At 33.6% G+C, this 24,941-nt stretch overlaps 1 protein-coding gene across 5 annotated transcripts in view; it reads right to left on the bottom strand.

Annotated features, from left to right (window-relative positions):
* The window catches only part of LOC109604150 (ataxin-1-like), a 66,181-nt gene that overhangs the window by 19,770 nt on the left and 21,470 nt on the right, over positions 1–24,941 (bottom strand). For 2 of the 5 annotated variants that reach the window (XM_020020677.2, XM_049963866.1), the window contains exon 2: positions 12,364–12,388. The exons of 2 other annotated variants lie outside the window; for them this stretch is intronic. The gene's annotated coding sequence lies outside the window, so the exon portion shown is untranslated. Of the gene's footprint in view, positions 1–7,946; positions 7,971–12,363; positions 12,389–24,941 lie in introns of all 5 variants that reach the window. One more of the 5 variants, XM_020020676.2, reaches the window with a different exon arrangement.

Below are 24,941 nucleotides of genomic sequence, written 5' to 3' on the forward strand. Positions count from 1 at the left end.
TTTTTAGCTGTCGTTAATATTTCAGGAATTTTGCAATTTTGAATTGTTTGTTTTGGAATTAATATATTACCTTCGGAGATTGTTGTAGGCACTTGTAATGTTATTGTGGTGTTACCGGGAATAAGTTTTTGAATTAATATGTTATTACTAGTCTGTAGATAGAGAATTTTATTATTTGAATTTGGGGTGCTTAGAATGTTATTAGGAATATCTAGTTTTATTTGTAGGATATGCATATTATCTACTCCTATTAGACCGTCAAAAATTTCGTGAAATTTAAATAAATGAAATGTTATCACCTCATTACTATTAAATTCTGGAAATGCCTTTATTTGCATGACCTCGTCGTGTTTGGATGATGCAAATGCTGTTGTAACAATAAATGGTTCTTTGATTATTTTGTGAGGGTAATGTTTATGAGCGATTAAAGGATTAAGAAAAGATTTTGTAGAGCCTGTGTCGATAAGTAATTTTAATTGAGGGTTTTTTATTTGGATGTAAGGAAGTTTTTTTCCGTTGGGATTTGTGTGGAATTCAATTACTTTGTCGGTTTTGAATATTGGTCGTCCCGAAAATTTTCATAATAAGGACTCTCTTCGTTAAATTCGTAAGTAGTCTCGTTTTGATTGGTTTTAGTGTCGACTGGATTATTGTTTTCTAAGTTATAGAGCTCTTCAAACTGAAATTTAGGTGACTGATTTTGACGAGAATTGATTGTTTTGGCTCTAACGTGGGATACACCACTCATTGGTGTAGGGTGTTGGGTTCTGTTTTGTTTAGTTCGAAAATTTACAGGGTTACGGGGAAAGTTTTGTTGTCTGTTGGGGACGCCTTGACCATGCTGGCGATTTTGGGAACCTTGGGAAAAATTTTGATTGAGTGGTCTATTATAATTTCTTTGGTTTTGGGAACCTTGGGAAAAATTTTGATTGGGTGATCTATTATAATTTGTTTGAACTTGAGAAGCATAGTAATTGAATTTTTCTTCGCTTTTTACGAATTCAAGAGCTTCTAACATATTTCTTGGACTTTTTACCCTTAACATTGAGGCTAATATAGTTGGTTTTACATTTGCTTGGAATACCGTTAGGGCGCTTTGGTTAAAATGTTCTAATTTCATGTGTCGCATTTCTGGATTCGGTTCATTTAGGGTTACATAATTATTAAAAATATTGCATAATTCGTAAATTTTATTGTAATAATCCGAAGCGGTTTCGCTGCGGCTTTGCCGTAACTGGTGAAGATCGTACAACAAACTATGCTCATTTCTAATATCACCAAAGTGTCTAATCAATTCCGTTCTAATTTGTGTAATCGAAGTTGCGTTTGAGTTTTCAATAACTGCGAGGGCTGGGCCTCGTAGTTTATTAGTAATAGAAGCGGTGATGTAGTCGTTTATTAAACTTTCGGGGTCCTTAATATCATAAAATTTGTTAACTACTTTTTCCAGTCTCCCAATAAAAAATCGAAGTTTGGACGAATCACCATCAAAGGTAGGAATGGTATCCATCATGTCTTTAATTGTAATTTGAGCCATTTTGATTTACTTGTTTGTTTTTACTAGTTAATAAATTTAATTTTGAAATTAATATCGAGTTCTAGCAGTTTTTAGTACTCTAATTCTGAATTGCTTCAATTTCAATTCTTTAAAATGTTAATGGGAAAACATGAGTTACTTACATAAAATTTATAATTTTATCCCCGTTGCGTGGACTTCTCCTCGATGGACGTAGTTCAGCGTGTGGGATGGTTTAATTTGTGGTTTCCTTCTGGTTTCTCCGCGATGGACGTAACTAGTTGGGAGTTCCACTTGTTTGATTTCCTGAATCTCTTCTTACTGGTTTCTCCACGATGGACTTAACTCAGTTGGATTCTCGTAGATTCTTCTTGTTGTGTTGCATCTATGTGTTGCTCTGGATTTCCTCGATGGATGGTCCTCGGCTGATTGTGTTTAATTGTAGTATTTGTTCCTTAGATTTTCCTTAATGGATGCTTCTTCGGAATGTGGTTCTTTCACTTCCAAACGATTGAAATCGACGTGATAGTTTCACTGAAGTGAACCGTACGACTGCGCCAGTTAAATAAGTATATCTAACAGTTTAGATAAAACTTTATTTTCTACAATTTACACTGTTCAATATAGATGCTTTATGTACAATAATTTCTGCTAGACTGCCATCCATCCCCTTGGATGGGCCTATTTAAAATAGGGAATGTTTACGTTAACCCCATTAAGGGATACTCTTAATAAGTGGGCGAAAACATTCCCATGCCTAAACCACGAAGAGATAAGATAACTAACTATATACAAAACTATATCTAACATAAACACTAATATAAACACTAATACATTTAACTTGTGTGATGCATTTCGAGCGAATTTGTTTATTTGGAGGTCGACACATGACATTTATCGCCTTCGATAAAAGTGTGTTGTTTATAAAAAGAGACGTTACATAAATCAATTGATAAAATTATGTTTTGTATTTATGTTATTGTATTATTTTGTTTAATTTACTTATCGTTCCGTTTTTTTTATTCGAATTAATGGATTTAGCCTTCGATCAACAGTTGCGGTTTGCATGAAACATCTGGATATCAAAATAGCTGAGTTGCTAAAATCACGACGGAGATAAAGAGGTAAGTCACTCAGAAACACACATCCCAAACAACTTGTTATTCATACTATACATTAGATAAATAAATTAGTTCCAAAGTATGTGAGGAAACTTATGTTATCATCTTCTAAATGCAGATGATGGTGTTTGCCAAGACATCATTTCGTATTCTTGAGAAGTAAATTTCATTATACATTTCCTCAGGAATGGCTTTTAAAAGTTTCTCGGCGAGCAGGAAATGTATTCCGACAATCGATCCGACTCTCTGTGCAAGCACGTCTATTTCATCTTGTTCCAGTATGGTCGAGGTCCATCCATTCATCATTCCCACTGACACGGACCTAAATTCACGATGTAAACACGTAAATGGCTTTCGAGGGGTCTTTTGGGAATCGCTAATGGAGAAAACTTCAATATTGTCTTATAACATGCCACGAACATTCATCTCAACTTGTTCCACATTTCAATAAAAAAACTAAATTTATGTTATACATTTCTTTGCTTTAAGTTTGAGCACTTCATTGTTTTTTTTTTGGTTGGAAGGAAGTTGTCGGAATGTTTCTTAAGGGTTAGCAGCTTATTATAAATCCGCCGAAGCTTGCCAGAAGTTTTTGGTTCCAACTTATCGATCCCACTTCGCTTTCCTCGTAAGTAAACAAGAGTCACCTTTAATCGTGCCGGTCTCCATTCATGACATACCCGTTACCATGACTGTGATTTACAATTGCATTCACACGTACCACAATGATACATGTCTAAAAAGTTATCCGAAATATGGGTCAGCAGTTTCGGCGGCGGAGAACGGGGGCGGTTTACGTGTGTAGCGGCGTTTGTACGTAGTGGAAAAGGGGCGGCCGCCTCCGTGCCCGGAGACCGGCGGCGGCGCGGGCGGCGCTCCGACGGATGAATGGGTCGCCGTCTCCATGGCAATCGCACGACACGCACGCCAAGGCTGCATTGATTTTCGGCCGCCGCACGAGCCAAGGTTGTGTGTGTAACCGGTCCGGCGTTGTCGGCTCGCCGCCCCCCTCGCACCTGGACGGCACAAAAGTAAAAATCGAACTGAAGAAATACAGTTTTCTTTTATTATTACCTCTCGTCCACTGTGTTAATAATATGAGTACTGAAAAAAAATTTGACGACATTACTGAAACTGAAATATTAATAGAACAATTAAAAAAATTGATATCTGACACGTGCAAAATTAAAAACCATTCAATCTTTATCATAACCTTCAAGGTTACAGTTACAGTTTCTTTTTAATTATATGTCCTAGTTCACTGTAAAATTGTTTGAGGAAATATTTAATATGTAAAAATGTTTAGGTTATTAAGGTAGAATCATTATTAACAGCGGACGGACCAAATCTAGATTTATAACCTTTAATGTTACAATTAAAGACTCCTAATTTTACATCTTGACTAGCAAAATTAATTTTCGACAAAATGCAGTGTGCTGCACAACCTTAAAGGTTATAATTATAGTTTCCTTTTAATTTTATATTCTGGTCAATATAAAGTATTTTTATTTCAATAATAGAGTTATCCATTAATTGAAATTAGTATCATCAGATATATTTGAGAAAATATAATACTTGCCTTTAACATTAATTAAATAATATTTAAAATAATAAGCCGATAATATTAATATTTAATACATAAACAATCCGTATATAAATTATAACGTATATGTGTGTATGTAAACCATATTCCATGTGCAAACATAAAAATCAATTGTAGCATCAGAACCTTCAGAGTTACAATTACTAATTTTCTAATTTTACGTCTTGGCCAGAGTAATGTTTAGATAAAATGCAGGACACTACACAATCTTCAAGGTTGTAATTACAGTTTCCTTTTAATTTTACATCCTGGTAATTTATTCATTTATTTATTAAACATCCCGTATATAAATTATAACGTTTGTGTGTGTACTACAGATTCCTTCTAATTCTGCCTCCTAGTCAGAATAACGTTTAGATAAAATGCAGAACTCTACACAATCTTCAAGGTTATAATTATAGTTTCCTTTTAATTTTATATCCTGATCAATATAAAGTATTTTTATTTCAATAACAAAGTATCCATTAGTTGGAATTACTGTCATCAATTAAGTTTGAAAAACTATTTTATAATAATATAATTACTTACTAGTCTTTATGTCATTAATTAAATAAACAATTTGAAAGAATATGTTAAAGTAACTTTTCTATAATATTGATATTTAACACGTGAACGGAAATTCAGAATCAAATCAATTGCAGGTCCATTTAATATTTAGCATGACCTCTAAAGTTAAATTACAGATTCCTTTTAATTTTACATCTTTGCTAGTTGTTTTAATAATCAAAATTGTTTGAGGAATAATTTAATATTAATCGGATGGCTTAAACAACTTTATGACACCAATAAAATATTAATAAAACAGTAACGAATTCCGAAGCATCGATTTGAAAATAATTTTCGTGTCCTGAGTGTTTTTAATCATTCATCTTCGATTAGTAATGCGCCCATTAACGTACATTATATACATTTCAGGCTCATTCATCCATACGTTCGTGATTACTAATATCAAATCAATAAATTCCAACGTAGCATTGATTTTTTTGAGTCAAGGTTGGCCGTAATAGTCGGATCGCTTACTTAATACATATATCTATATATAATTGAAACGTTCCATATGGAAATAATTACACCGCAATTGTTTCAATAAAGTTTCCGTGTAAACATAAATATTTCATGAGCCAGGCAGCGGGACGTTATTACGACTTTGTGATGGAATTGGACGTTATAAATAGAAAATTGTCCGTCCGTGCAAAACATAAACGAAATTTGGCATCGGTGCGACGCGAATTTTAGGGAACAATGGCCAAAATGTTCCAGTCCACGCCATTCATTAATCTCTCGTTTAGCATGTTGTTCCCGTTTAAGGAATAACGAATGTTCGGTGAGGTCGTTGACTGATTTTCGTTCGGGTAATTTGATTTTTTTTTTTATGATTTCGTCCTGATGCACCGTCTGGAGGACGGGCGTGCAGTTGCAGAACAATGTAAACGTGTTAATTAAGTAGTTGTGTTGTCTGGCAAATCATAGGTCACAGTTGAAGGTTAGACCGGTGATTTTCAAGTAAAATTGCCGCTTATGTAACACAACAATCGGCTAAACGTTTCTCTAATCTGCACTGAATAATGTATGCATTCATTCATATGAACTGATATATAAATAAATATGATTGCATCCATTACCAGTGCTGAGGTAAGCAGGAACACCATAACATGAACAAGTCAGGAAATTATTTGTAGACTTGATTACTGTTTACTACGTTTTTGTTTTTAAAATGGGGGAATGCTGTTACTGTATCCACTGAACGTTAACAGCAAAGTCCTAGTAATTAATAAAGGTAATACCGAATAATCTAAAATAGATTATTCGCCTTCAAATATATGAATCAAAGTACTCAATAAAGAACCAGTTTTGCACTTCCCATTTAAGACCAATTCCTTAATCCACTAACAGAAGAAATACAAAATTAAGCTTCTGAACTCATTTTAAACATTGTAAAGTAGTACCGAAGGTGGTTATTTGGTTCAAAAGATATGAATCAAAATTCATATGTAGAAAAAGCATTTCGAACTGCTTAATTAAAACCAAAAATACAACAAGTTTCATGAATAATTTAGAGCACTGTGCAATGGTACTACTAGAGATGTTTGGTTTAAGATGTATCTCAAGGTGTATAAATAAAAGAATCATTTAACATCAGCTTCTTGTTCCTTTAAAGAAAACAGCATTAAAATTTCGGAACATTTCCACTGTTGAAAATAGTAGTTAATCAAGATATAAATCAATAGGAAAAACGATTTGTCCTCTCAATTTAAAACCAAACTCTTGTTCCATTAAAGAAGGAAAGACAACAAGTTTATGAATTCATTTTCAGCATAGCAATGTAGTATTAAAACATGTGAATCAAAGTACTCAATAGAGTACGAGTTTTGGACTTCTCATTTAAAAAGAATTCTTCAGTCCACTAAAAGAAGAAAGGCAACATTAAGTTTCTGTACTGGCTTCAAACATTGTAAAATATTACCGAAAACTGTTTGTCCGTGGTTGACGGACGTTTTTTTAATAGTTCCTTTATCAAAATGTTGTTTTAATATTTAGAAAATTCCTGGTTTTGCTAAAATTGTAGAATGGAGTTTCATCAAATTTGGACGCTTTGAAGTCGCCATCTGTAGTAACGAAAGTATTATCATGAAGAACATGAAACAGCTTCTTCTCTTCTAAGTTCTTAATCCATGTCATCATTATTTGATGTAAACAATTTCATTGTGATGATGGATTTCTTCTAGTTTGCTTAAACTGGTTAATGGACTCACATTAAATTGAAAGATTTTACCTTTCTCTATCAAGATGCCTTTATAAATATTTTAAGATTCTTAGTTTTAAAGCCTTAGTCCATCCTTTTCCCTTTTTGACCATCAAGTCACCATCTTTAATAAGGAAAATATGATCACAAAGTTACTTTAGCAACAACAATAATTTAGACAGCTTATTGGCTTTGAAGGACTTATTCAATCTCATCATTATTTGCAGTAATCTATTACTCTGAGGTTAATGGATTTTAACCAGTATTGCTAAAATTGGTCAATGGAGTAAAATCTAATTAGAACGTTTTCAACAATTTTCTTATCAAAACGTCGTTTTAATGTTTAAAAGCTTCTGGATGGCATAGAGCTTTATCTAACATAATTTGAATATTTTGGCTTTAATAACAAAAATATCATCACAAAAAATATCAGTTATCCTAACACTTCATAGTTATTAAGGCCTTAATCTATCTCATAATTTTTTGCTGTGAACAGTTTCCATGTGGTTGATGGATTTTTCCCAGTATTTCTTAAACTGGTTAAAAATTACCATTCTTATAAATGAAAATGCATTCTTAAAGAACATCAGTTTTTCTGGATTCTTTTATGTAAATGTCATTATAAATATTTAAAAGGTGATTGATTTTAAGACCGTAATCCACCCCTTCATTACTTGTAGCAATTTGTCATATAAAGATTTAATATTTTGGCTTTAAAGGCCATCTTTAATAACAAAATTATAATCATGAAGAACTTCAGTCGCCCTTATTATAAATTAAACAGATTTTTGTCTTTTAAAACCTTATTCATGTCATTATTACTTGCAGTAAGTATATTTAAAACCAGACTTGTTCCATTAGAGAAGGAAAGACAACAAGTTTATGAATTCATTTTCAGCATAGCAATCAATGTATTAAAACATGTGAATCAAAAACCCAATAGAGTACGAGTTTTGGACTTACCATTGAGACCAATTCTTCAGTCCACTAAAAGAAGAAAGACAACATTAAGCTTCTGAACTGGCTTCAAAAATTGTAAAATATTACCGTGGTTTCATCAAATTTCTTAAATAAATTCGAACATTGTAAAGCGGTACTAACAAAGATGTTTGTCTCTTTCAAGAAGACATAGCATTTAAGTTTATGAATTTGTCAACTATTGAAAGTAGTATTGTTGTGGTTTTTTTGTAAATTTCTTACTTTTAAACCATTGCTAGAATATTTAATAATTCCAGTCAAAATTCCGGTACATCTTTACTTGAGACATAAATGTATTAAAAAATAATATGGTCAGAATTAACAGCAGGTTCCTGGTGGACTCTGGCTCACTATAATTGTTAAACTGGTTGGTATTTAATACGCAAAGTTCCCTTTTGAACATTTCTCTCCCGGCATGAACGAAAATCTTCAAAAAGAAACCGCCTCGTGCGGAAGCCCAACGGGAAACTCGTTCCCCAGTCACTTTCCAGTCGCAAGGAAATTAAAATGCCGGAAAAATATTTTATTGCCGCGACACCGAACCGCAGAAACGTTTGTGCCGTTTCGCCTATAAACGTACCGCACAATAAATTGATTGCGACGCAGCTCCAACCAGAGCAATAAATCTATTAAATTCGCGTTGCTGAAAATAACAATGACCACCGTCCCACCGTTTCGAAATTAAACAATGCGTTGCGAATCCACGCCAAGAACACTTCCTGTCATTATTCAATAATCACGGCCAATGGGACGTTATTGATTTGTCGGGTCGCGATTGATGTGGTATAAATATAGAGTCTCCGTGACACTGACTCGACATCCGAAGTGCGCGGGGGAAAAATCGACGGCACACCGGCTAAACGGATTATTCACGGTCAATTTTCACTTTTAACGGCACAACAAACACGTCGACTTCCTTGCAGCACCTTCCCGCCTCCGATGTCGCGTTCGAAAAACGCAAATTCGATTAAAAACGACGTTGTTATTATTAGGAAATGAACGAGGGGAAACTAATGGCGAACTTTGTTGTAGTGAATCAGTTGGCAGCTCTTTGAATACTAGCGCTATAAATACGTTTGTGAATGATTCAACTTGGATGCGGTTTAATTAAATTGGCTTTTTATCGCAGTATCTTTTTATCGCGTTTATAGAGGCGATTGTGACAACGAGCTATTTAATATGTTGTAGCCAATTAATATGCTTACGGTGTTAATGCCAATAAAGATAGGAACTAGCTACGTCAATAGTTTTTTTTTTCAAAGCTTTATCTATTAATTTACTACAGAGATGTGATGTGTTGAATAAAAATAGCACTTTTTAAATGAATCATTGGAGAAATATCGATTTGTTATGAAAGGTCAAACTCATTGAATCAATAACCTAAATGGAAGTTACCGAACAAGTCTGTACTTGCACTTGTACTTCCTACAATTTATGGGCACAGATCATACTAATGCAAATATTCCAGACCGCAAAATGTGATAAAGATGGTGAGACAAACATTAACAATGGTTTTAAATGATATAATGATAATAAAAATTACTTGTTATAATTACCTCAGCAACAAGAATTAAATTAACATAAAAATGCAAATAATTCAACCAGAATGGCTATTTATTAATTCCATTATGTAATGTTTGTGTTGTTTCACACTTAGTTAATGGTCAAAACCAATATTGGCCCAATATCATGGTGATCGAACAAAAAATAAACATGGAAGACCACATCAAAAATAATTTAGATCAAACGTCGAACAATAACGTATCCAATTTACTTATGTAATTGGCCCCGTGGATTCGAGTTGTTTTCGCTGGAAACTATCACATATTTATCATACGAGAACACGTCAAGGTTACATGGACAATGTATAAATTCGGCAGACGGGTTGGTAACCGAAGGCGCGTTAATAAATTATTCATCCTTCAAATTACGTGAATGACTGTAATTTTATTTACATTTCGTGCATTCTGTCCGGTTCCTACAGGAAAACTGTTTGTCCGTGGTCGACGGACTTTAACCAGTTATGGCTTAAATTGGTCAATGGAGTCAAATTAAATTAGAACGTTTTTTTAATAGTTCCTTTATCAAAATGTTGTTTTAATATTTAGAAACTTCCTGGTTTTGCTCAAATTGTAGAATGAAGTTCCATCAAGTTTGAACACTTTGAAGTCGCCATCTTTAGTAACGGAAGTATTATCATGAAGATCATAGAAATAGCGTTTTCCCTTCTAAGGTCTTAATCCATGTCATCATTATTTGATTTAAAATTTTCCTTATGATGATGGATTTCTTCCAGTTTCCTTAAACTGGTTAATGGACTCACATTAAATTGAAAGATTTTAGCTTTCTCTATCAAGATGTCTTTATAAATATTTTAAGATTCTTAGTTTTAAAGCCTTAGTCCATCCTTTTTCGTTTTTGACTTTAAAGTCACCATCTTTAATAACGAAAATATGATCACAAAGTTACCTTAGCAACAACATTAATTTAGACAGCTTATTGGCTTAGGACTTATTCAATCTCATCATTATTTGCAGTAACCCATTGCTCTGAGGTTAATGGATTTTAACCAGTATTGGTAAAATTGGTCAATGGAGTCAAATCTAATTAGAACGTTTTCAACAATTTTCTTATCAAAACGTCGTTTTAATGTTTAAAAGCTTCTGGATAGCATAGGGCTTTATCTAACATAATTTGAACATTTTAGCTTTAATAACAAAAATATCATCACAAAAAATATCAGTTATCCTAACACGATATTTTTATAAACATTGTATGTCATAGTTTTTAAGGCCTTCATATTCAATATCTCATAATTTTTTTGCTGTGAACTGTTTCCATGTGGTTGATGAATTCTTGCCAGTATTTCTTAAACTGATTAAAAATTACCATTCTTATAAATAAAAATGTATTCTTAAAGAACATCAGTTTTTCTGTATTCTTTTATCAAGATGTCATTATAAATATTTAAAAGTTGATTGATTTTAAGACCGTAATCCACCCCTTCATTACTTGCAGCAATTTGTCATTTAATATTTTGGTTTTAAAGACCATCTTTAATAACGAAATTATAATCATGAAGAACTTCAGTTGCCCTAGCACCAATATTATTATAAATTAAACAAATTTTAACGAGTGTTGCTTAAATTAGTTAATGGATTTATATCAAATTAAAACATTTTAGTTTAATCAAAATGGCTATGATGTCATATGAAACATTTTAGCTTTAACACTATCATTCTTTAAAAAAGAAAATGTCTTCATAAAGTACACTAATTACTCTATTAGGATGTTTTAAAGATTTAAAAACAAAAAATGTTTTAATCCACCTCTTTTTTATTTGTATAAAAAAGTTTTCTCTGGTTGTTCATTTCATTTACCCAATATTTATGCCGTTTTCTTTAATTGTCTTCAATGTGTCACCTTTAGTAATAAAAATATCATCATCAAGAACATTAATTCCTCTAGCCATGTGTCTTTTAAACAATTTAAATATAATAACTTCCTAGCTTTTAAAATCTTAAGATGTCATTTTAAAGATTTACTATAAAACATTCTTTGACTGTTCAAGCTACAACCCATCTCTTTGGTATGCTTCATGGAATTTAACCAATGACTCCAAAATTATCATATTTATGGTAAATAAAAAAATAAGACTTTAGATTTAAAAGCTTCAATACTATTTTCTCAAATTTGTGCATCAAAGTAACCACATTTAATATCAAAAATACTTCAATTCCCCTAGCAAGATGTCGTTAAAATGATTTAAGTATAAAAGCTTCTTTGCTTTTAAGACCTCAACCCATTTCTTTTTTATTTATAATAAATTGATTTTCTGTGATTGAAGAAAATATATTAATGGTAACACATCTAATTGGAATATTTTAACCATTTCAAAAAATGAAAATAATATTGTCAATTCCTCTATTAAGATGATATTTAAGGCATTGATCCATCCTTGACAACCGTAACATCATGAAAGATTAATTTTGTATCCTTCGTTTCCTTCGAAAGACGTCCAGATACATTTTTCAAGTTCGAAAGGAAGAGATAACATTATAGAACATAATGAACCAAATAAACTCCCCCTAACAATGATGTAACAGCCCGTGCGACTCGTAAACACCGTAAAATTTCGATCAGATCGATCGTCATGCGACCTTTCCTAGCCCAATCTGGTTTGAAGTGGGGTTTACCGGAGGGCTCCCCTTTTCACTCTCCACACAACATCAGACACCGCATTTGGCGTGCCACCACTCGCCGAATTAATATTTCATTAGTCGATGGAAACTTTGAATGGCGCCGAATTAATTCCGGAATGCGGTTAATTAGTTGTGCGTTAGAGCTCGGCGACACGGAACCGGAATAACGACGTAATATTTGACGGTCAATAACAACTTACATCGACGAAGATGGCGGGCTCTCACCTGTAACACAGAAAAAAAGAAACGTATGAAAAATTTGAGCAACAAAAACGGTACCACGACTTGGCGGTACCGGAGTAAAAAATCGTGCGTTGCAAACGGCCATAATTACACATTGCGGGCGTCTCGTGGATGGAGAGAAGATCAGCCCTGAAATTTCTCTCCCACGATCGGCATGTTATTACGGGGTTATTTTATGCAGGAACGCGAAAATGCCGCACATGTGGCACACGGTCCTTTTTTTTTTTCTCCTCGTTTCAAACGCCCGGCGTAAAATTAAGCCACTGGGAACCAACAGAAGCGGAATGGTTTTTTTGCGTGACGCAAAAACGAAGGACGCGACTAAATTAATTGTGTTCGAGAAATAAAATCTTGGTTGCCGGGCGCTGGTTTTCTATTGTGACCGTTGCAATGGAACGAACCAAAACAACATAGTAGAGTTATTTTTAAAGCGCGTTAATATGCTGGTTACGACCAGACACAACAGTGTTATTCCTTTAATTGCGAACGCTACGAGTCCGCAATTAACAATAATGTCAATTATATTAATCTTATCTCGTGAAAGTTATGTCCCCCGTGGATTACAAGGATTTTAAATAAACATATTTATTTGCGGATGCATATCACCAGAATTAATTATGCTGATCTTATTTAATCCTCTACGTTATGTGTCGCTGTTGTTTTGGCATAGATGTTGCTGTTTTCGTATGGCCAAACATAATCCCACCAGAAGAGATAATCATTTATCTCTCCTTCATTTTGTTGTTGGTTCAGTAGGTTTTAAGGGGGGATAAAGAGTCACAACTGAAGGAAAACCGAGTGGTGCCAATCGTAAGTTTACAGTACAAAGAAGAAAAAATCAGAAGAACATTGATATATCATCAGAATTAATTATGCCGTCTTATTTCATCCTCCACATTTTGTGTCGTTGTTGTTTTAGTACAGATGTTGCTGTTTTCGTATGGCCAAACATAATCCCACCAGAAGAGATAATCATTTTCCTCATCTTCATTTTGTTGTTGGTTCAGTAGGTTTTAAGTCATAACTGAAGGAAAGCCGTGTGGTACCAATCGTCGTAATTTTATAGTAAACAGAAGAAAAAATCAGATGAACATTGATATATCACCAGAATTAATTAGGCCGTCTTATTTAATCCTCCACGTTTTGTGTCGTTGTTGTTTTGGTACAGATGTTGCTGTTTTCGTATGGCCAAACATAATCCCACCAGAAGATATAATCATTTTCCTCTTCTTCATTTTGTTGTTGGTTCAGTAGGTTTTAATTGGGGATAGAGTCATAACTGAAGGACAACCGTGTGGTACCAATCGTCGTAAGTTTACAGTAAAGAGAAGAGAAAATCAGAAGAACATTGATATATCACCAGAATTAATTATGCCGTCTTATTTAATCCTCCACGTTTTGTGTCGTTGTTGTTTTGGTACAGATGTTGCTGTTTTCGTATGGCCAAACATAATCCCACCAGAAGATATAATCATTTTCCTCATCTTCATTTTGTTGTGGGTTCAGTAAGTTTTAAGGGGGGATAAAGAGTCATAACAGAAGGAAAACCGTGTAGTATCAATCGTCGTAAGTTTACAGTAAAAAGAAAAAAAATCAGAAGGACATTGATATATCACCAGAATTAATTATGCCGTCTTATTTAATCCTCCACGTTTTATGTCGTTGTTGTTTTGGTACAAATGTTGCTGTTTTCGTATGGCCAAACATAATCCCACCAGAAGATATAATCATTTTCCTCTTCTTCATTTTGTTGTTGGTTCAGTAGGTTTTAATTGGGGATAGAGTCATAACTGAAGGACAACCGTGTGGTACCAATCGTCGTAAGTTTACAGTAAAGAGAAGAGAAAATCAGAAGAACATTGATATATCACCAGAATTAATTATGCCGTCTTATTTAATCCTCCACGTTTTGTGTCGTTGTTGTTTTGGTACAGATGTTGCTGTTTTCGTATGGCCAAACATAATCCCACCAGAAGAGATAATCATTTTCTTCATCTTCATTTTGTTGTTAGTTCAGTAGGTTTTAAGGGGGATAAAGAGTCATAAGTGAAGGAAAACCGTGTGGTACTAACCGTCGTAAGTTTACAGTAAACAAAAGAAAAAATCAGAAGAACATTGATATATCATCAGAATTAATTATGCCGTCTTATTTAATCCTCCACCTTTTGTGTCGTTGTTGTTTTGGCATAGATGTTGCTGTTTGCGTATGGCCAAACATAATTCCACCAGAAGAGATAATCATTTTCCTCATCTTCATTTTGTTGTTGGTTCAGTAGGTTTTAAGGGGGGATAAAGAGTCATAACTGAAGGACAACCGTGTGGTACCAATCATCATAAGTTTACAGTAAACAGAAGAAAAAATCAGAAGAACATTGATATATCACCAGAATTAATTATGCCGTCTTATTTAATCCTCCACGTTTTGTGTCGTTGTTGTTTTGGTACAGATGTTGCTGTTTTCGTATGGCCAAACATAATCCCATCAGAAGATATAATCATTTTCCTCTTCTTCATTTTGTTGTTGGTTCAGTAGGTTTTAATTGGGGATAGAGTCATAACTGAAGGACAACCGTGTGGTACCAATCGTCGTAAGTTTACAGTAAACAGAAGAAAAAATCAGAAGAACATTGATATATCACCAGAATTAATTATGCCGTCTTATTTAATCCTCCACGTTTTGTGTAGTCGTTGTTTTGGTACAGATGTTACTGTTTTCGTATGGCCAAACATAATCCCACCAGAAGATATAATCATTTTCCTCTTCTTCATTTTGTTGTTGGTTCAGTAGGTTTTAATTGGGGATAAAAAGTCATAACTGAAGGACAACCGTGTGGTACCAATCATCATAAGTTTACAGTAAACAGAAGAAAAAATCAGAAGAACATTGATATATCACCAGAATTAATTATGCCGTCTTATTTAATCCTCCACGTTTTGTGTCGTCGTTGTTTTGGTACAGATGTTACTGTTTTCGTATGGTCAAACATAATCCCACCAGAAGAGATAATCATTTTCCTCATCTTCATTTTGTTGTGGGTTCAGTAGGTTTTAAGGGGGGATAAAGAGTCATAACTGAAGGACAACCGTGTGGTACCAATCATCATAAGTTTACAGTAAACAGAAGAAAAAATCAGAAGAACATTGATATATCACCAGAATTAATTATGCCGTCTTATTTAATCCTCCACGTTTTGTGTCGTTGTTGTTTTGGTACAGATGTTGCTGTTTTCGTATGGCCAAACATAATCCCATCAGAAGATATAATCATTTTCCTCTTCTTCATTTTGTTGTTGGTTCAGTAGGTTTTAATTGGGGATAGTCATAACTGAAGGACAACCGTGTGGTACCAATCGTCGTAAGTTTACAGTAAACAGAAGAAAAAATCAGAAGAACGTTGATATATCACCAGAATTAATTATGCCGTCTTATTTAATCCTCCACGTTTTGTGTAGTCGTTGTTTTGGTACAGATGTTACTGTTTTCGTATGGTCAAACATAATCCCACCAGAAGAGATAATCATTTTCCTCATCTTCATTTTGTTGTGGGTTCAGTAGGTTTTAAGGGGGGATAAAGAGTCATAACTGAAGGACAACCGTGTGGTACCAATCATCCAAGTTTACAGTAAAAAGAAAAAAAATCAGAAGAAAATTGATATATCACCAGAATTAATTATGCCGTCTTATTTAATCCTCCACGTTTTGTGTCCTTGTTGTTTTGGTACAGATGTTGCTGTTTTCGTATGGCCAAACATAATCCCACCAGAAGATATAATCATTTTCCTCATCTTCATTTTGTTGTTGGTTCAGTAGGTTTTAATTGGGGATAAAGAGTCATAACTGAAGGACAACCGTGTGGTACCAATCATCATAAGTTTACAGTAAAAAGAGAAAAAATCAGAAGAACATTGATATATCACCAGAATTAATTATGCCGTCTTATTTAATCCTCCACATTTTGTGTCCTTGTTGTTTTGATACAGATGTTGCTGTTTTCGTATGGCCAAACATAATCCCACCAGAAGATATAATCATTTTCCTCATCTTCATTTTGTTGTTGGTTCAGTAGGTTTTAAAGGGGGATAAAGAGTCATAATTAAAGGACAATCGTGTGGTATCAATCGTCGTAAGTTTACAGTAAACAGAAGAAAAAATCAGAAGAGCATTGATATATCACCGTTTTGTGTCGTTTGGTATAGAAGTTGCTTTTTTCGCATGGCCTGACATAATCTCACCAAAAGATATGATCATCTTCATTTTATTATTGGGCCACTAAGTTTTAAAGGTAGAATGAATAGTTAAAGCTAAAGGAAAACTGCGTGGTACCAATCAGCCGATTAATTGTTTAAGTCTACACCAAACAGAAGAAAAAAATCAAAAGAACAAACATCGATATGCAACAACCAGCGTGCAGATACGTGTCCTGGCGACCGAATGAGCGAGGTGTTCGGTTGCATTTCGGGCATCTCGTCTCGCATCCCCGGAATGCAACGTCTCGTCTCCGTCAGTCAAGAAAGCCATTGTTCCAGCCGATGTTTCGCCGTCTTCACGATTGCAGCGTGTGCGTCTGCGGCCGCCAAGGCCAAACGAGACACGGACTCGGAATTAATTCAATCGGTTCGCGTGCAAATACGCCAAGATATGATGCGGCGGCGGCGGCGTTGACTTTGGCCGAACCCAACCGCCGCCGAATCAATTCCTCCACGCCCCCGAAACGTTCGTGATCGTCCAAATGGGTTTTTATAAATAGAAAATAGGCCAACGTGATGTCAATGTAAGATTCATCGTGTTCGAAAACTGAATATGGCTCTATTGGCTTTCGTCGAGCTCTTCGTCGGGTTGGCAATTTGGAGGCAATGACTCGAAGTGAAATCGAAATTGTTTAGACGCAGCAAAGTGGAATCAATTAAAACATGACAACGATTAATCGACTGGAGTTGAAAGTTGGGGCGACGTGCTGAATGAACTCGCATCGATCGGTCATTGTTGGAGAAGGACTTCGGTTGGCCCGGTTGGTGTTAGATAAGCGTATTTGATGGAGTGCGCCCAGTCACGGCATGGGGATTTGTGAGCGAACAAAAGCCGACATTCCTTGATTTTTCATAATTGCAATAAAGTTGAACAATGTCTGCATGTGGCCCTTACTTTCTTTTTTTTTATTTCAGACGGCGGAATTACGTGATAGCGGGAAATTAGGAGTTCTTTGTGAGGCACTGGGAGGTTTTATGTGTGTGGACGACCTTTGCCGCAAGATTAGAGGGGTCACAACCCTCCGGGGCAAAGTAAAATAAAAGTCGTCTCTTTGTTGTACTCTCCTCATCAATTCGATTGTGTTTGTTTGTGTTTTCCCTCATTGGCCTTGCTAACAGATCTGTTTCCATGTGAATGATCCGCTCCCTCCAGTGAGTACAATTAATTCCGATTCAGTATTAGCATATCATTATTGGACTACGTTAATTTTCTGTTGTGTGCTTACATAACATAGGTCATATGCATTATTTATAAACACAAGTCATTCCGCTTCTTTTATTCATTATACCGGCGAATATGGCTCGATCATAATCGCTGTTATGGTAATTTTCTGTACTTTGACCTCGAGGCACTTCAAATTTTAATCTCCTGCATCTCGGATATTGGTCGTAAAACGCTTAATTGGTTGCCACCGTCTTTAATGTTTACACCGTTTTAATTGTGTTTATTTTAATTAAATCTCTTTGATCTGCTAGAATTTATATTAAGACGGACGTTTTATTAATTAAATAGTTTTAATTTTAAAAAAAGGTTTAACTTAAACGATATGAAATGAGATAAGATCAGTTTCTAATTACTTTTTAAGAAGAAAGTCATCATCAAGTTTCATGAATAAATTCAAACATTAGTAAATAGTACTACTAGAATGTATTACTTAAAAGATATAACTCAAAGTGCATAAAAACTAGTCCATTTAAGATTAATTCTTCAATCAATTAAAAAAACCCAACATTATAAAGAAGTATCGAAACCGATTATTCGCTCCAAAAGACATTAATCAAAGGTCATAAATAGAAAAAATCTTTAATTAATGCCACAGACACATCAAGTTCCATTCTACATTCGAACAAGAATGAAATGGTATTACAAGAGATATAAGATAAGATAAGACTCAAAGGGTATCAATAGAAGAACCATTTAACATCAGCTACTTGTCCAGCAAACACAGCATTCAAATTTGTGACTTTTTCCTCTGTTGAATGTAGTACTAAAATAGTTCGTGTTTTCCAAAAGATATAAATCAATGAAAAAAGGATTAGTCCTTTACATTTAAGACTAGACTTCCTTTAGACGAAGAAACAGCAAGTTTATGTTTTACTTTTGTGTTTTACGATCTCTAAATTCGAGCAAAAAAGAAATGGTACTACTAGAGATGTTTGGCTTATACGATATGACTCAAAGGGTGTCAACAGAAGAACCACTTAATATCAACTACTTGCCTAGGAAACACAGCATTAAAATTTGTGAGCTTTTCCTCCGATAAATGAAGTACTAAAATAGATGGTATTTTCCAAAAGATATAAATTAATAGATTTGTCATCTAGATTTAAAACCACACTTGCTTTAGACGAGGAAACACAGCAAATTTATGATTTCATTTCCCACATAGCAATTTAGTATTAAAGCAGATTGTTCTCCTCCAAATGTAATTACTCAATAGAGGATGAGTTTTGTTCTTCCCATTTAAGACGAATTCCTCAATCCACTAAAAGAAGAAAGCTAACATTAAGATTCTGAATTGGTTTCAAACATTGTAAAGTAATGTCTAAAGCCATTTTTTGTTTCAAAATATGTGAATCAAGGTTTATAAAGAGAAAAATCATTTTGAACTTTTTAATAAGAACCAAGGAGACATCAAATTTCATAAATAAATTCGAACATTCTGAAATGATACCAGCAGAGATGTTTGGCTTAAAAGATGTAACTGTGTATCAATAGGAGAATCATTTAATATCAGTTACATTACACATCATTGAAGTTGGTTAGATTTTCCACTATCAACAATAGTTCTAAAATAGTTGATATTTTACAAAAGATATAAATGGATAGAAAAAACGATTCATCCTCTACATCATACCTTACTCTTGTTTCTTTAAGTGAGGAAACACATCAAGTACATGAATTCATTTTAAACACAGCAATGTAGTATTAAAACAAATTGTTGGATTCTAAATATGTAAATCAAAACGGCGACCAATAGGCGCCGAGTTTTGATATTCCCATGAAAGACGATTTCCTCGATCTACTAACAAAAGAAACACAACATTAAGATTTTGCACTCGTAAAGTAGTACCGAACGCGGTTATTTGTTCAAAAGATATGTATTAAAATTTAAAAAAGCAACGTTTTGAATTCCTTCATTAAAGTTTAAATTTGATGAAATGGTACTACCAGAGATGTTTGGCATAAAATATATAACTCAATGTGTGTCCCTAGGAGAATTTTTTAATACTAGCTTCTTGTCTCACTAAAGGAAAAATAGCATTAAAATTTATGAACTTTTCCACTATTGAAAATAGTACTAATGCCGTTGGTGAGTTTTAGAAGGTATAAATTAATAAAGAAAATTGTTGTTTATACCTTCTGTTGTTCTCTACATTTTAGACTAGACTCTTGCTCATTAAGATGAGCAAACGAAGCAATGTTCCACTCCAATCAAAACCAATATATGACTCAAAGTACTCAATAGAAGACGAGTTGTGGTCTTTCTAATTAAGTTCAATTCCTCGAACCACCAAACCCGTTTTAAACATTATAAAGTAATTCTGAAGGCAACTGTTTGGTTCAAAAGTTATGAATTAATACTCATCAACAGAAAAAACTTTGCACTCCTCATTTGGGACTAGAAACTCAACATCAAGTCTCAATTCCTTATATGACCGAAGCAGTTTGTGTATCAAAGTTCATCAATAGAACAAGACATTTGTTATCCATTTTTAAAATCAACTTCCTTTAGAAGATCATGGACTCGTTCCATGTCTTTATAAAGCAGTACCAAAACTGAATGTCCTTGTGTCTAGCATTTTAGTCTTAAACAAGACCATTTTAAACATAAATATTTCCGTTACACCATTGAATCTTGGAATGATTTAAGCATGCTAAATAGATGGTTTGTCTTAGGTTAAGACTCTCGACATGTCGACGAATTTAAAGGTTCCACGTATCAATAACGATGAACGTTGTCCGATTTGCAATTCAAGTGCAAACTCGCAACCTTCACGCTCCTTCCCAATTTCGTGTTACAATAAAAGCCGTCCTTTCGCGTCAACCACGCCTGCACTTTAAATATCATTAAAATGATTTTGAATGCAAGTCCATAAATAACGTGAGATGCTGGTCTTGTTTGATGTGGCGTGTTTGTTAGTTGATAACAGTTGCAAATAGAGATAAGATGTAATGATAGTAGTACTAACCTCGGTTACTAAGTTGATTTCGGTGTTGCAACGTTCGCGATCATGCAAGCGGTTGTATTTCAAGGTGCACGATCTCACTAAACCATTAATGCGCTTGTAAATTAATCGCTTTTATCAATTTCGAGTGGTGCAAAGAACAAGGTCGAATCGAATGAATTTCACAAATAATTTTGTTATTGATCTAGAATTTGCCGGAAAAATTAAATTAGATATGCGAAGCAGTAATGAGGGAAATTATGACCGCCACATGATCAAACCTCAGGAATGCGATTCGAGGCATGGTAAATTGACAGAGGATGTCTAATATTTGTTGTGAGTAAGTTGTGGTCGGCAATTTTTAAATTTACCAACAATTTCCGAGAAGGAAACTCATGACGTTCCTGCTAAAACCCCATAAGATAAATATTGATTTGTCATATTGCGAGTTGTGTATTAAAATTTGCGGTCTACGTGGACATAAACATTTAAAAGTCAATTTACGACAAATGCAATATGCAATGCGCCCGTCTACGATTCAACTGATTTTCTATCGTAATTATGCACATACATAATTTCTTACATAACTGCAGAATGACACGTAAAATATTATTTTATAATATAATATTATTACGGTATTGTAATCGTGAAGTAGCACTTGTGAAAACGAAAACGCAATTTTATGGTCTGTCGGCCTATGGAAAACGAGATGAAGTAACTAAAGCCAATCTAAAATTGAACAACGATAAACGATTGTTTCTATTACTTATTATTTTTTTATGTACGTTTCAATATAGTGTGGAACAGCTAAGTAGAATTGCCTTCGAATGGTTTTGTTTGATTAACATTAAAAATTAATTTATAGAGGAACTTCTAAATTATTTTTTTTTAATAAATTGTTTTTGGAAATTTATTTAAAGACTCTGGAAAGCAACATATACATAAACATTAAATTTCAGTTTTCAGTTTTATAGAATGAAATTTCCTTAACGGATGAAAAAAAGAATAAATACAGAAGACATATCAAAGAAAAATTTTAATGCCAATTTCCGTTTATTCCAACTGAAGTTATGAAGTTTTACTTTTTTCCATGTTTAATGTGTCACCAGCACTTTCCTCTAAGTAACATGACAAGAAGATATGTTAAATATTCCCAAGATGAATAATCAAATGTTTTAAATGTACATTTAATTGACAACTTGAGAAGCCTTTTATCCTGGCAAGTATATTCGAGTCAAATTTCATATTCCAGCCCCACATTTAATCTCCCGAGTGATATTTTATTTTTCAAATTTACTGTAGAAATTAACTTAAAAAATAAATTTTTGAAGGGATCCTTAATTCACGTTTTAACCATTGATGACTCTTATTCAGGAACTTCATTTAAGTTACATTCTTCTGAATAAATCTTTGAATAGCAACAAATATATTAATATCATTAATATTGTCAATTTATGTATGAGCCACCATTTTAGAAGCTGAAATATGAAAATATTTTTCAGATTTCTTTCAAACCTCCTTCTATTAATAATATTTTTTCCTTACATTATTTAACCATTGATGTCTGGGTTCAGGCTCTCTATTTTGGTGGTAAATATCAGTATCTCTAACGGCTGATGTAAAAAGGTATCAAATGCGGAACTTATGTCAAAGAAAACTTCATTTGATGTCAAGTTTATCAATTTTCTTTTCGACTGAAGTTATGGAGTTTAAAATTTTTCAATTTTTAACATGCTACCACCACTTTACTTTATAGATACAGGAAAAGGATTATAATAAAGAATGTCGCAAATGTTCCCAACATAAATAATCAAATACACATTTAGTTGGCAAATTAGTAAGAATAATTGATTTCTCTGATAAGTCAGTGGTATAAGCCATCTTCTTAGAAAATATTTTTCAGATTTCTCTCAGGGCCACTTTTATTAATAAAATTTTCTACACCTAGTAAATACTTATATGTGGTATGTTTAATAATTCTTGATAGGACGAGTGGTATTTAATTGTTTTCAAATTTATTGCAAACATTAGCAATATAAAATAAATTTTTGGATGGATTCCTAATTTATTTAATCATTGACATGTGATCCAGTGTGTGGCCACCCGGTATATACTATAATGTAGTATGTGGGATAATTCAAAGTCTTGATAAGGCTTGTCATGGTTCGACTGAAAGTCTAATAATTAAAATTATAAATTTATTCCATTCGATTGTATTTAATCACAGATTTGGTTAAATGCTTATCAACAAAATTAATTAAACCACTCAAGTAGTTCATTTATATAAAAGCCGTAATTTAAAAGATTTAATCATAACACAAGTAGTTTTTTAAATGAATGATGATAATACTGCCGATAAACTTATGACACACAAAAAAGAAATCTAAATTGTCACCAAATTAAAAAATAAACGGATGATATTATTTCGAATGACTTAAAAAATGGTTGTTGTGTAACACGTATTTATAGAAATTATAAGTAATAATACGATAATTAGTTTCGCTGCCTGTAAAAAGCCGTTTTTAGTCGTTAATTAAAATAACTAAAATTATTCACCCATTTAAGGTAAAGAACGTATAAAAAATCATCAGTTCCATTTAATAACAAATAGTATTAAAGCTGTGAAATTGATGCTTATTAAATTGAAAACACCTATGAAATTTACTTTTTATTTGTGTCCTCGCTGTACGAGGGATGTCGCCGTGTTTGGTATAAAAATTAAATACGGTGAAATAAAACGAGCCTTTTTGTTGTACAATAAAATTTTTACATTATTCTTTTTACGATGTGGTCCACACCTACATACGTGCGGACAAACGATATTAATAACCTTGTATCAGTTCTTGGAATTACGACGAAATTTCCTGGCACTCATCCTAATTCGTTCGATAATAAACGATCGAATCGATAATATTACAACAGGCTTATCAATTAATTAATCACTTAAACTCCCAATTGACAATGATAGATAACTCGATTACGATAAACCGACTTCGCTATCACACTAACAGAGAGATAGTGAGATTTACATGTATAATGAATTTTATTATATACTCAGTGACCTAGAAATAGCTCAGTCCAGTAAATAAATAAAACTTATTTCAAAATTCTATTCGTTCTTCTGGTTATTTTGTCAAACATCTCAAAAACGCTGAAGGCGCATATTAGTCTGATTTGGTTGACCATAGACATAGCACATTCAAATATATTGACTTTTTGAGGCACTATTTAACAATACATTCTCAGTGAGGTGAGAAAAGCTGCTGACATAACAATCACGTGGGAATTTCGGGAGCATTTTGGGTTAGTTTCGGCCCAAAAGTAATTTTTTTTTACTCGAAAAACAATTATTTTTTATTTTTTAAGTGCGAGGTGTAGCTTAAAAAATAAATTTCAGTACTAAGAAAACTTCGAAATCGACAGAATTAACCGTTTAATGTCAATGAGAAAAGTTCAAAAAAAACACCCATTATTTTTTGAGAGACATTTTTTTTCTTTTGATCATTCGTGAGCCCATAAAGAGCCCAAAATTCTTGCATGTAAAATTTTTTGATTCGGTAGCCCCAGCCCTTAAAACTCAGTGCGGGATGAAGCTACATTTTAAACCAGTTCTTAACTTTTGGACCGAAATTAGCCCAAAATAGCCCTAAATTTCCATGTAATTGTTATGCCGTTCTGGCGAAGTGTGGGATGCAGCTTTTCTCACCTTTCTTAATGGGATTTATAGTATTTTATTCAATATCATACTGTCAATGGAAGGAAGAAAATATTATACTTTAGAAAAGAGGGAGACAGCAATTAAAATAAAAATCAAGATGTAAATGTTGTTGACATAGCTAAAAGGTCTTCTCTTGCAAAAAGTAGGCACGCTGCTATATTTTTTATACAAATGAAGGGCTTCTTTGCTGATTTTCTATCATAGAGACTATAAGAAGCTGGTCTTTCTTATGTCTTCGTTTTATGGTACTCATCAACACACCGACTGCGGTTTAGCGTCAACGAGGTGAGATGCCCACCTCATTTGATCAACGCCAGAGTAATTTGATGAGTGTCGTGGAGATCCAACTGATTATTACATTTAAAAGACTGACACTGATCAATATATTCAATATATTTGC

The sequence above is a fragment of the Aethina tumida genome, chromosome 2 (genome assembly GCF_024364675.1).
Source record: "Aethina tumida isolate Nest 87 chromosome 2, icAetTumi1.1, whole genome shotgun sequence".
NCBI classification, from domain to species: domain Eukaryota; kingdom Metazoa; phylum Arthropoda; class Insecta; order Coleoptera; family Nitidulidae; genus Aethina; species Aethina tumida.